A 13921-nucleotide genomic window follows, 5' to 3' on the forward strand; every position below is an offset into this window, starting at 1 on the left:
AACTTATAAAAGATACAGAAATGGCCCAGGTTCCCAGAAACATTTACTGTCCTATTGCACTAATAATTCAGACAATTCTTTTTCCAAGAATTGAGAGGTTTTTTTTCTGGATGCTCATTACCTCCATCCAAAAACCTTCAACTGCTGCCAGCCTCAGGCTTTTTATAGGCATAATATTTCCACACCAGCAGTGAGCTGTTACTCTCTCTAACAATATGGAGCAGAGAAAGGTAAGGACAAAAACTGACAGACATGGAAGATAATGAAATGTGAGGCTGGATGAGCACAGCAGGCCCAGCAGCATCTCAGGAGCACAAAAGCTGACGTTTCGGGCCTAGACCCTTCATCAGAGAGGGGGATGGGGTGGGGGTTCTGGAATAAATAGGGAGAGAGGGGGAGGCGGACCAAAGATGGAGAGAAAAGAAGGTAGGTGGAGAGGAGAGTATAGGTGGGGAGGTAGGGAGGGGATAGGTCAGTCCAGGGAAGATGGACAGGTCAAGGAGGTGGGATGAGGTTAGTAGGTAGGAGATGGAGGTGCGGCTTGGGGTGGGAGGAAGGGATGGGTGAGAGGAAGAACAGGTTAGGGAGGCAGAGACAGGTTGGACTGGTTTTGGGATGCAGTGGGTGGAGGGGAAGAGCTGGGCTGGTTGTGTGGTGCAGTGGGGGGAGGGGACGAACTGGGCTGGTTTTGGGATGCGGTGGGGGAAGGGGAGATTTTGAAACTGGTGAAGTCCACATTGATACCATATGGCTGCAGGGTTCCCAGGCGGAATATGAGTTGTTGTTCTTGCAACCTTCGGGTGGCATCATTGTGGCAGTGCAGGAGGCCCATGATGGACATATCATCTAAAGAATGGAAGGGGGAGTGGAAATGGTTTGCGACTGGGAGGTGCAGTTGTTTATTGCGAACCAAGCGGAGGTGTTCTGCAAAGCGGTCCCCAAGCATCCGCTTGGTTTCCCCAATGTAGAGGAAGCCACACCGGGTACAGTGGATGCAGTATACCACATTGGCAGATGTGCAGGTGAACCTCTGCTTAATGTGGAATGTCATCTTGCGGCCTGGGATAGGGGTGAGGGAGGAGGTGTGGGGGCAAGTGTAGCATTTCCTGCGGTTGCAGGGGAAGGTGCCGGGTGTGGTGGGGTTGGAGGGCAGTGTGGAGCGAACAAGGGAGTCAAGGAGAGAGTGGTCTCTCCGGAAAACAGACAGAGGTGGGGATGGAAAAGTGTCTTGGGTGGTGGGGTTGGATTGTAGATGGCGGAAGTGTCGGAGGATGATGCGTTGTATCCGGAGGTTGGTGGGGTGGTGTGTGAGAACGAGGGGGATCCTCTTTGGGCGGTTGTGGCAGGGGCGGGGTGTTAGGGATGTGTTGCGGGAAATACGGGAGACGCGGTCAAGGGCGTTCTCGACCACTGTGGGGGGCAAGTTGCGGTCCTTGAAGAATTTGGACATCTGGGATGTGCGGGAGTGGAATGCCTCATCGTGGGAGCAGATGCGGCGGAGACAGAAGAATTGGGAATAGGGGATGGAATTTTCTAGGTTTGGCTATCAGCCAGAAGTGTATTCAATTATCTTAATTGAGCTACGATCGGAGCCATAATAATTGGTCTTAGTGGAGTCTAAATTTAACACTATTAACTCAAAGTTAAAATTTGCACTTTAATAATTCCATGAAGATTAAAATAAAAAATTTGGGAACATTGATTCCAGTGCATGATCAACAACTCTGCATCATCCAATGGTGGTTAAAGTTGCCCTCAAACATCTGCATATTAAATAATGAAGCCCTGATATTTATGTGGATTGAAAGAGAAAGCCTGAGAATGAGCACGTCAGTAAATGGTTCCTGGAAAATCTGGGAATGGGAAGGCAGTTCTGAATTAAATGATAGAACCTCATTGTCTGTTTATTTTAAATTTGGAGTGCGAGCAGCAGCAGAGGTAAGATGAACCCGGAAGACTGCAGCTAAGGTAAGGCAGTTTTTTAAAATTACTCACCGGTAGTGGGCAGCCGTGTTTTCTCTTTCACAGAAGGAGCGGGAGCAGCGGAGGAAGTGACGAGGACCAGAGGGGCAGCCGGGAAGGAAAGCAGGGACCATATATATCAGCAAGGCGGCTAAACCCGAGACTCTACAACTGTAGGGTCTCCCACCCACCCTCCTCCTCTAACCTAGTTAATAAGGTAAGGCTCATTCCAAACTTTCTCTATTGAATATAAGTTTGTTATTAATTTTATAGCAACTTGAACTAAGCTTTCCACTTTAGTACTGAGTGGCTGTTCAGATAAGTGGGGTATGGATGCTAGGGCAGTTGCTTGCTGCTCCTGCAGAATGTGGCAGGTGGGAGACATGGCACACGTCTCCACTGGCTACATCTGCGGGAAGTGCACCCAACTCCAGCTCCTTGAAAACCGTGTTAGGGAAATGGAGCTGGAGCTGGATGAACTACGGATCATTCGGGAGGCAGAGGGGGTAATTGAGAGGAGTTACTGCGAGTTGGTCACTCCTAAGGCTCAGGACAAGGATAGATGGGTTACAGTTAGGGGGAGGAAAGGGGACAGGCAGACAGTGCAGAGATCCCCTGTGGGCATTCCCCTCAGCAATAAGTATACCGTTTTGGATACTACTGGGGGGGATGGCCTACCAGAGGAAAGCCACAGTAGTCAGTTCTCTGGCACTGAGCCTGACACTGTGGCAAAGAAGGGAAGGGGGCAGAATAGAAAAGTACTCGTGGTAGGGGACTCCATAGTTAGGGGAATCGACAGGAGATTTTGTGGTTAGGATCGGGATTCCCAGAAGGTATGTTGCCTCCCTGGTGCCAGGGTCGGGACGTCTCCGATCGGGTGGATAAGGTTCTAAAAGGGGAGGGCGAACAGTCAGAAATCGTGTTACATATTGGCACTAATGATATAGCCAGAAAAAGGATTGAGGATATAAAAGTAATTTCAGGGAGTTAGGATGGAAGTTGAAAAGCAGGACGAACAGAATAGTGTTCTCTAGTTTACTACCGGTGCCACGAGATAGCGAGGCGAGGAACAGGGAGCGGGCGCAGCTGAACACGTGGCTGCGCAGCTGGTGTAGGAGGGAGGGCTTCAGATATGTAGATAATTGGGATGCCTTGTGGGGAAGGTGGGACCTGTACAAGAAGGACGGGTTGCATCTGAACTGGAAGGGGACCCATGTCCTGGGTGGAAGGTTTGCTCGAGTAGTTCGAGAGGGTTTAAACTAGTATGGCAGCGGGGTGGGAACCTGAGCTCTATACCGGAGGTGAGAGTTGATGCAGGTGAGGCAGTAGCAAGAGGTAGACCAGCTAGTGGGAAGGATTTTCCTGGGAAGGAACCAAGGGATCAGCTAAAGAGTGTTTGTTTTAACGCAAGGAGTATCAGGAATAAACGTGATGAACTTAGAGCATGGATCAGTACCTGGTGCTATGATGTTGTGGCCATAACAGAGACATGGGTTTCTCATGGGCAGGAATGGTTGCTGGATGTTCCAGGGTTTAGAGCATTTAAAAAGAATAGGGAGGGGGGATAAAGAGGAGGGGGTGTAGCACTACTAATCAGAGAGGGTATCACAGCTACGGAAGCTCATATTGTCGAGGAAGATCTGCCTACCGAGTCAGTATGGGTGGAAATTAGGAACAGCAAGGGAGTAGTCACCTCGTTAGGGGTTTACTACAGGCCCCCCAATAGCAGCAGGGAGATTGAAGAAAGCATAGGTCGGCAGATTTTGGAAAAGTGTGGATGTAGTAGGGTTGTTGTAATGGGTGACTTTAACTTTCCTAATATTTATTGGAACCTCCTTTGAGCAGAAGATTTGAATGGAGCTGTTTTTGTAAGGTGTGTTCAGGAGGGTTTCCTAACTCAATACGTTGACAGGCCGACGAGCGGAGAGGCCATTCTAGACTTGGTGCTCGGAAACGAGCCGGGGCAGGTATCAGATCTTGTGGTGGGAGAGCATTTTGGTGATAGTGACCATAACTGCCTCACATTCTACATAGCTATGGAGAAGGAGAGAATTAGGCAAAATGGGAGGATATTTAATTGGGGAAGAGGAAACTATGATGCGATTAGATATGAGTCAGGAAGCATGGACTGGGAGCAATTGTTCCATGGTAAAGGCACTATAGACATGTGGAGACTGTTTAAGGAACAGTTGTTGGGAGTGATGAATAAATATGTCCCTCTGAGACAGGCAAGAAGGGGTAAGATAAAGGAACCTTGGATGACGAGAGCGGTGGAGCTTCTCGTCAAAAGGAAGAAGGTAGCTTACATAAGGTGGAGGAAGCTAGGGTCAAGCTCAGCTCTAGAGGATTACAGGCAGGCGAGGAAGGAGCTCAAAAATGGTCTGAGGAGAGCCAGGAGGTGGCACGAGAAAGGCTTGGCAGAACGGATTAGAGAGAACACAAAGGCATTTTACACTTATGTGAGGAATAAGAGAATTGTCAAAGAAAGAGTAGGGCTGATCAGGGATAGCATAGGGAACTTGTGTGTGGAGTCTGAGGAGGTAGGGGAAGCCCTAAATGAGTTTTTTGCTTCTGTCTTTACGAAAGAAACGAACTTTGTAGTGAATGAAACCTTTGAAGAGCAGGTGTGCATGCTGGAATGGATAGAGATAGAGGAAGCTGATGTGCTGAAAATTTTGTCAAACATTAAGATTGACAAGTCGCCAGGCCCGGACCAGATTTGTCCTCGGCTGCTTTGGGAATCGAGAAATACAATTGCTTCGCCACTTGCAAAGATCTTTGCATCCTCGCTCTCCACTGGAGTCGTATCTGAAGACTGGAGAGAGGCAAATGTAATTCCTCTCTTCAAGAAAGGAAATAGGGAAATCCCTGGCAATTACAGACCGGTAAGTCTTACGTCTGTCATCTGCAAGGTGTTAGAAAGAATTCTGAGGGATAGGATTTATACCATCTGGAAGAGCATGACTTGATTAAATGCAGTCAACACGGCTTTGTGAGGGGCAGGTCATGCCTCACAAGCCTTAGTGAGTTCTTTGAGGATGCGACTAGAAAAGTTGATGCGGGTTGAGCTGTGGATGTGGTATATGTGGATTTCAGCAAGGTATTTGATAAGGTTCCCCATGGTAGGCTCATTCAGAAGGTCAGGAGGAATGGGATACAGGGGAACTTAGTTGTCTGGATATAGAATTGGCTAGCCAACAGAAGACAGCGAGTGGTAGTAGAAGGAAAATATTCTGCCTGGAAGTCAGTGGTGAGTGGTGTTCCACAGGGCTCTGTCCTTGGGCCTCTACTGTTTGTAATTTTTATTAATGACTCGGATGAGGGGATTGAAGGATAGGTCAGCAGGTTTGCAGAGGACACGAAGGTTGGAGGTGTCGTTTGTAGGCTGCAGCGGGACATTGACAAGATGCAGAGATGGGCTGAGAGGTGGCAGATGGAGTTCAACCTGGATAAATGCGAGGTGATGCATTTTGGAAGGTCAAATTTGAAAGCTGAGTACAGGATTAAGGATAGGATTCTTGGCAGTGTGGAGGAACAGAGGGATCTTGGTGTGCAGATACATAGATACCTTAAAATGGCCACCCAAGTGGACAGGGTTGTTGAGAAAGCATATGGTGTTTTGGCTTTCATTAGCAGGGGGATTGAGTTTAAGAGTCATGAGATCTTGTTGCAGCTCTATAAAATTTTGGTTAGACCGCACTTGGAATACTGCGTCCAGTTCTGGTTGCCCTATTATAGGAAAGATGTGGATGCTTTGGAGAGGGTTCAGAGGAGGTTTACCAGGATGCTGCCTGGACTGGAGGGCTTATCTAATGAAGAGAGCTTGACTGAGCTCGAACTCTTTTCATTGGAGAAAAGGAGGAGGAGAGGGGACCTAATTGAGGTATACAAGATAATGAGAGGCATAGATAGAGTTGATAGCCAGAGACTATTTCCCAGGGCAGAAAAGGCTAACACGAGGGGTCATAGTTTTAAGCTGGTTGGAGGAAAGTATAGAGGGGATGTCAGAGTCGGGCTCTTTACACAGAGAGTTGTGAGAGCATGGAATGTGTTGCCAGCAGCAGTTGTGGAAGCAAGGTCATTGGGGACATTTAAGAGACTGCTGGACATGCATACGGTCACAGAAATTTGAGGGTGCATACATGAGGATCAATGGTCGGCACAACATCATGGGCTGAAGGGCCTGTTCTGTGCTGTACTGTTCTATGTTCTATGTTCTATGTTTAAATCAAGTTGTAGCACTGCAGAGGTCATATTGGTGAGGGATGGGTGATGGAGGCAGTTTGCTTGGCAAAGGTTGTGGAACATCAGGCAGGATTCAGACGAGTGATCAGGAACGAAAGATGAGAACGCTTAAGGCTTGAGGTTGCAAATTGTTGGGGGTGATTGGGACAGAAACTTGGTGTGTGAGAAACATTGCTGTTCCTTACGATTCACAAGCAGCACTAGAAAAAGAACTGAGCCTGCTGGATCCAAATATTCTTGCCTCTGTTCAGGTGCTGGATTTCTCTCGCCCTAGGAAACTCATCCAGCGACAAATTAAATTTTAATCAGGTTCCCCGTGTGACAGCCTGGGGCAAATGTGATAATGGTTCTTTCTGCTTCTCAAGAGCACACACTCCTCCTTACAAATGGTGGCAGCCACATTCAAGATGCATTGGTGTCACGTGTTATGGATCAGACCAAACCCCCTCAAAGTATATAAAGAAGGTAGCCTAGACCTTAATCTTTTGCTATTTTAAAGACAAGTGCCAAGCATTACATTCTGGACGCAAATTGATTACTCAAACTACCAATCTTGAAGAAAGGCACACTTTACTCATACACTATATTTAAATTACAAACAAAAGAAAGAAGAATTTGGAATAACATAACTCTACTAGAAAAGGTAACAGAATAATAGATTATTTAACTATTACATAGTAACAATTCCAGCACAATAACACCCCACAAACACACCCACACAAGCAAATCTCCAGTCCAAGAGGAAAAACATCAGGAGAAAATGCTAAGACAGAGAAACAGAAAGAGATGTACAGTTGCTTTCAGACCCAGCTTCAAGACCCCAACAACTGCAAATGAAAAATTAAAACTATAATTCCTGGCTTTGAGGACACGACCCATTCAGGATGCTTCTATTGTTCCAATTTGTTTTAAAGAAACACCAAGGCCACACAAACTGTTTATTAGGTTCACACAGATAGCTCTGTCTTAAAATCTTTCTTCAAAAAAAAACCAGCAGGACAAAATATATCTCTTAAAGCCATAGCATCATCACATATGTTACGGAATTTAAAATATTCAATCGACTCCCAAACCTCTCCCGCCTATCATGTACATGGTATGAGGACTGGGGTGAGCAATTAGAATTCCCCCTTGCATAAGTATAGTAATGAACTTTCACACCAGAAGCTTATATCTTCCTGTGTTCCATTTTTTAATGTTGTTAATATATACACTATAATCAATGACATTAAACTATTCAACAAATAATGGCTATGTGCTGTGTTGCTGAGTCTTTGAGCTAGATGGAAAAGTTTCAAGCCATTCACTAGTCATGTAGTTATGCTCTTAGTCACGTTTCGATTTCTTTTAACAAAACTGAATTTCTGGCTATTTACTAAAAAAAGAAAAGCAACAAAACTCCACAAGTTTAAAACAAAATAAATTTGAATATGCAACAGTCGAACAAAGCAAAGAATGAATATTACCTCAACTTGCCCTTATACATTATAATCTAGAATCACAAAATTTTATGAATTATTTAATAGGCAAATGGTGATCCATTCTAAATTACACATTAAATGGTAGAGGCAACTTGGTCTGGGATTGCATTCCCCAGATATATCAAAGATATCAGTCACAGAGTTCTTCAAGACTCTAGTCTTCCTGAGAAAGATTTTCAGTTCCTCTTCTTTTAGGATTTAGCCTAATCCTAAATCATAACCAACCCAGGTTCTCATAAGCATAGCCTTCATTAAAAATAGCACATTCACACTGAACTTCCACAATTCTGTTTGCAACAGTCTGAATGGTGTAACTCTGCAATTAGAGGAGGCAATAACCTAATGGTATTACCACTAAACTATTAATCCAGACATCTGGATAATGTTCCAGGGGCTTGGGTTCAAATCCTACCATGGTGGATGGTGGAATTTGAATTCAATAATTACAGTCTCATGATGACTGTGAAACTGTTGTCAATTGTCAGAGGGGAGGAAAAAACCTATCTAGTTCACTAATGTTCTTTAGGGAAGGACATTACCCTTACCTGATCTGGCCTACATGCGACTCCAGATGCACAGCAATGTGGTTTATTCTTCTGAGCAGTTATTGACAGCCAATATATTTTGCATATTCTCAGCTTCTGGACCTAGTCTCCATCTTCTTCAGCCTGCATGCACTGCACCATTGAATTCACCATCTGAATTCTAATGGCTTTGTCTCCTCTACTACGCTCTCAACCAGTTTTGGTCTCCTTAGAGGTTTTAGTTTCCAATCTCAGTTTCAACAGAAAATGGAATGGTCAGTTACGTTCTGAGTTTTGAATTTCCAGAAGGTTTGTGATAAGTTTCCATACAAAGGATTATGTGGGATTGGTGCAATATACTGACATGGATTGAGAATTAGTGAACAAAAAGAAAACAGAGACTAAGAATAGATAGAGCATTGTCAGGAAGACAGGAGCATGCAAGATAACTCAAGCAGACTGAGGGAGGATAAGTCAATAGGCAATCCATTGTAAATGGATTAAAATGTGAACAAGCATGAAGACATCCATTTTGGTCAAAAAAGCCAGAAGAAAGAATATTTTGCAAGTGGTGGGAAGTTAGAAAGTCTGGAGTGTTCAAAGAAATCTGGGTGTTCCATGAGTCATTTAAAACTTGAATGAATCATTAGGAAAGTCAAATTGTCATCATCTAGGCAATGGTCTAGTGGTATTATTGCTGGACTGTTGATCCACAGGCCCAGGTAATATGCTGGCGACCTGGGTTCTAAGTCCACCAAGGCAGATTTTAGAATTTGAATTCAACAAAATATCTAGAAGTAAGAATCTAATGACGACCATGAAGCCATTGTCGATTGTTGGAAAAACACAACTAGTTCACCAATGTCCTTTCGGGAGGGCAACTGCCATCCTTACCTTGTCTAGCGTATATGTAACTCCAGACCCACAGCAATGTGATTGATTCCTCTGGGCAATTAGGGATGGGCAATAAATGCTGCTTAGCTAGCAAGCCTCCATCCCATTAATGAATAAACAAAAGAGGTTTAATTACTGGAGTAAGATGCCTTTCTGCAATTGTATAGCACCTTGATATCACTGCATTTCGAATATTATGTTTAGTTTTGGCCCCCTTATCTAAGGAAGGATATACTTGCCATGGAATAAATACAATGGCAGCTCACCATATTAATGCCTGGGGTGATGGGATTGTACTATGAAAAGAGATTGAGAAAACTGGGCCTGTGCTGTCTACAATTTTGAAGATTGAGATTTGATTTCATTGAAACTTACGAAGTCCTTAAGGGGTGTGACAGGGTACACGGGACACCTCCCCTAGCCAATGACTCTTGAACCAGGGACATAATCTCCAAGTAAGGGGTAGGCCCTTTAGGACTGAGCTCTGGAGGAATCCATTCACTCCAGCAGGGTGGTGGGGAGAATGGGTGAACCTTTAAAATTCTCTACCCAAGAGGACTATGGAATCTCAATCATTCAGCATGTTCAAGAAAGTAATCAATAGATTTCTAGATGCCAATTACTTCAATAGAAATGAAAATAATGTCGCAAGTTGGTGTTTAGGTTGATGGACAGTCATGATCTAATTTAATGGTGGATTCAGATCCAAATGGCTGAAGAGTCTATTTACATTCTTATGTTTTATCATAGCAGTTTCGCTAGGATCTGTCTAAAAATTACAAGCTTTGAAACTGCAGATTTCATCATAATATTCAGTACTGTTTACAAAAATATGAAATTTTACACTTGATTGGAAGGCAGATTAAGAAAACATTATTTCTCATAATTGACAAATATCTTAGTATATGGGCCATCATTCATTAACCATTTTCAGCTGTCTTGTGAAAGGGATACTGGGGCTTTTGACCTAAACCACAGAGGTCCGTATGTTGAAGATAGTCGAACAATGTTGCTGAGTTCTGAGTTCCCTAAGCCTATCGATAAAGGGTAGGTGAGCAGCAAGATACAAGTTGAATCAGCACCTTTAAGAAAGATGGTGAGCGAAATGGAAGATTGAAATATAATAAAGTAAAAATGCCAGGAAGAACTTTTGATATTTGAATTTGCTTCACATTGCTGAGGGTTAGAGCTTATTTGCAGGCATAACCACAATAGCCGTCTTCTCCAGATATTTGAGGTTGTTGAACCATGGCTTGTGCTGTGATTTAACAACAGGACAAAGTCAAGAAGCAACTCATGACTGGGCATTTATGAGGTTTTTGAGAGCCATCAGCTACAGAACCAAACTCCAGCACAATCTGCAACTCATGTCCTGACATATCCCCATTCTACCATTACAACAAGACAGGAAATCAATCTGAGATAACAAGGTGTAGAGCTGGATCAACACAGCTGGCCAAGCAGCATCTTAGGAGCAGGAAGGCTGACGTTTCGGGCCTAGAAGGATCTAGGCCCGAAAAGTCAGCTTTCCTGCTCCTCTGATGTTGCTTGGCCTGCTGTATTCATCCAGCTGTACACCTTGTTATCTCAGATTCTCCAGCATCTGCAGTTCCTACAATCTCTGAGGAAGTCAATCTTGTTTCATTGAAGAGTGCAGAAAGGCATGCCAGGAAAAGCACAAGGCATACTTAAAAATGAAGTGTCAACCTAGTGAAGCTACAAAACAGGACTATTTGTATGTTAAACAGCATTAGCAACAAGTGGTAGACAGAGATAAGCAATTCCAACAAATCAGACCTAAATTCGAAAACCCTGTTACGACCAGCCTTGAATGATTATAGACAATTAAATAATTCACTGGACAAGGAGGCTTCGCAAATGTTTCCATCCTCAATGATGAGGAAGTGCAGTGCTTAGTGAGAAAGATAAAAGTCAAACATTTGCAAAAATCTTCAGCCAGAAGCGCCAAGTGCATAGAGTCATAGTGTCATAGTGTGATACAACACGGAAACAGATCCTTCAGTCCAAGCCAACCATAAGACCAAACTAAACTTGCCCCACCCGCCTGCACTTGGCCCATATCCCTCCAAACACCTCTTACCCACACACTTATCTATGTGACTTTTAAATGTTGCAACTGTACTTGCATCTACCACTTCCTCATTCCACAAACAAACCTCTCCCTGTGTGAAAAAGTTGCTCGTCAGTTCCCTTTTAATTTTTTCTCCTCTCAATCTTAAAAATATGCACCCTAGTTTTGAAATTGCCCACTCTAGGGAAAGCTTTTTTGCTATTCACATCAGTTATGCCGCTCTCTGAGGTCACCCTCAATTTCCTACGCTCCAGTGAAAAAAGTCCCAGCTTATCCTGCCTATCCTTATAATTCAAACCCTCCAAACCCAACAACATCTTGGTAAATCTTTTCTGAACCCTCTCCAATTTAATAATATTCATTCTATAACAGGGCAACCAGAACTGGACACAGAGCAGGCCTCACTAACGTCCTGCACAACCTCAACATAACATCCCAACTCCTATACTCATTGTTCTGAGCAACAAAGACAAGTGTGCTAAATGTCTTCTTAACTATCCTGTTTACAGTGATGCAAACTTCAAGGGCTTATGTGCCTGAACTCCTAGGTCTCTGTTTGACAGAGAGGGCTGTACCATTAACTGTATAAATCCTGCTCTTGTTTGTTTCACCAAAATGCAACACTTCACATTTATCCAAATTAAACTCCAGCTATCACTCCTCAGCCCACTGAGCCAGCTGATCAAGATCCCTTTGTAATCTTAGCTAACTTTTTTCACTGTCAACAGTACCACTTATTTTGGAGTCATACACAAACTTACTAACCATACCTCCTGATACAACTTGTCCTTCTCTGGATGTTTCCAGCATCACAGATGCCAGTCTTCAGCTAATTTGGTCCATCCCATAGGATTTCAAGAAATGACTGAAGTCAATTGATAGAAGAAAGGCTATGGGCCCTAACAACAAATAATACTGAACTCTCTGCGCCTCTAGATAAGCTCTTCCAATAAAGCTACAATATTGGTGTCAACCAAAAATGTGAAAAATCACCTAGGTATATCCTGTACACAGAGAGCAGCACAATTCCCACACAGCTAATTACTGCCCTATCAGTCTACTCTTGATCATTAGTAAAGGGATGGAAATGATAACAAACAGTGCCAACAAGCAGCACCAGCTTAGTGATAACCAGCTCACTGACTATCAGTTTGGGTTCTGTCAGGGCTACTCAACTCCTGAGCTCACCACAGCTTTGGTGCAAACATGGACAAAAGAGGTGAATTCTAGAGGTGAGATAGCACTGATTGTTCTTAAGATCAAGGTCTCGTTTAGCCAGTGTGGCATTATAGAACACTAATAAAACTGGAATTAGGGGAAAACTCTCCACTGGTTGCGGTCATATCTTGCACAAAGGAAGATGGTTATGGTTGTTGGAGGTCAGTTATCTCAGCTCCAAGACATCTCTGCAGGAGTTCCTCAGGGTAGAGTCCCAGATCCAAACATCTTCAGCTGCTTCATCAATGACATTCCTTCCATCATAAGGTCAGAAGTGGGAATGTTTCCTGACAGTTGGACAATGTTCATGATGTCTGTGTTGGTGTTCTTCTGGAGCAGTGGAAATGCAAAAAGGCATCTAAAACAATCTGTAGCTGGAGCCCAGAAGGAAGTTAGAAAGCTCTTGTTTTCATTCAGCTTCATTTGCTGTGAACAATGCTTTGCATATCTAAGGTGGTGAAGATTTTGCTCTTGCAAGTGTTGACAAAATTCCATCAATGGCTGGTTTTGGGGCAGTGAGATCTCTTCTGCATTGTATTCGGACTCTTTGAGTTGATGCAAACTCTCCATTTTCCAGATTATTTAACTATTACCGTACCATGAATCCATTCTGTCAGAATTGTCATTTTCTTGATAGTTCCAGCTCTATCTGCTCTGTCAGATTCACCTTGAAAGCAGCTGGAAACTGGCCTCAGCAGATGCTGAATTAGTCTTACATCATCATTTACTTTGTGGTGATATTCTCCTGGCAGACATCCTAACCCTACAAATACATCTTTGTACTCGTCTACAATGTGTGCCAAGGTCAATGATTTAATGTACTTTGAACACATAATAGAATTCAGTCTCTAATTAGTTTATCTGTTAATTGTACAAATTGACAGTTTCCAAATGCTGAGTTAATTATGTTAAAAATTGAACAATGGACTCTTCTTCCCTTTCTTTTTTAGTATTGTATGCATATCATTCATATAGAACTCTGACTTGGGCCTCTAAGGATGCCTTCAAAGCCTTCAAAATTCCTGAGAAATTTAAGGTGGAATATATTTTGAGACAGTCTCTTACTGTGATTTAGGTACAGCACTTCTTGTTCAGGGTTGCTCAATTAATCAGTACCTACAGCACACTTCTGCCATTCTGGAAGAATTCTGACTTGCCACATGACTTTTCTGATAGTAAGATGCAGGAATAATAAAAGTGTAATTGCGGTGAAATAGCAATGTGGCACAGTGAGGCACTCATAGACTCAGAATGGCTGGACATGTATTGGGACAGCACTGAGTTTCCAATTAGATAAGGAGGGCAGAATGTCTGATGAGTGTTTCTATGGGCAACAAATTGAAGGCAAAAGTTTTCCATGTAAAAGCACTTGATGGAACTTTGAAGATCTCACTGCAGAGTCACAAAATTGCCCCTCTTATCAACAAAGGTATCACCTCCTGTGAACAGGGCAAAGTTACAGTGGCCTTTTACACAATCATGTTTTCATCATAAACTAATGCTTC

The sequence above is a fragment of the Stegostoma tigrinum genome, chromosome 5 (genome assembly GCF_030684315.1).
Source record: "Stegostoma tigrinum isolate sSteTig4 chromosome 5, sSteTig4.hap1, whole genome shotgun sequence".
Lineage (NCBI taxonomy): Eukaryota > Metazoa > Chordata > Chondrichthyes > Orectolobiformes > Stegostomatidae > Stegostoma > Stegostoma tigrinum.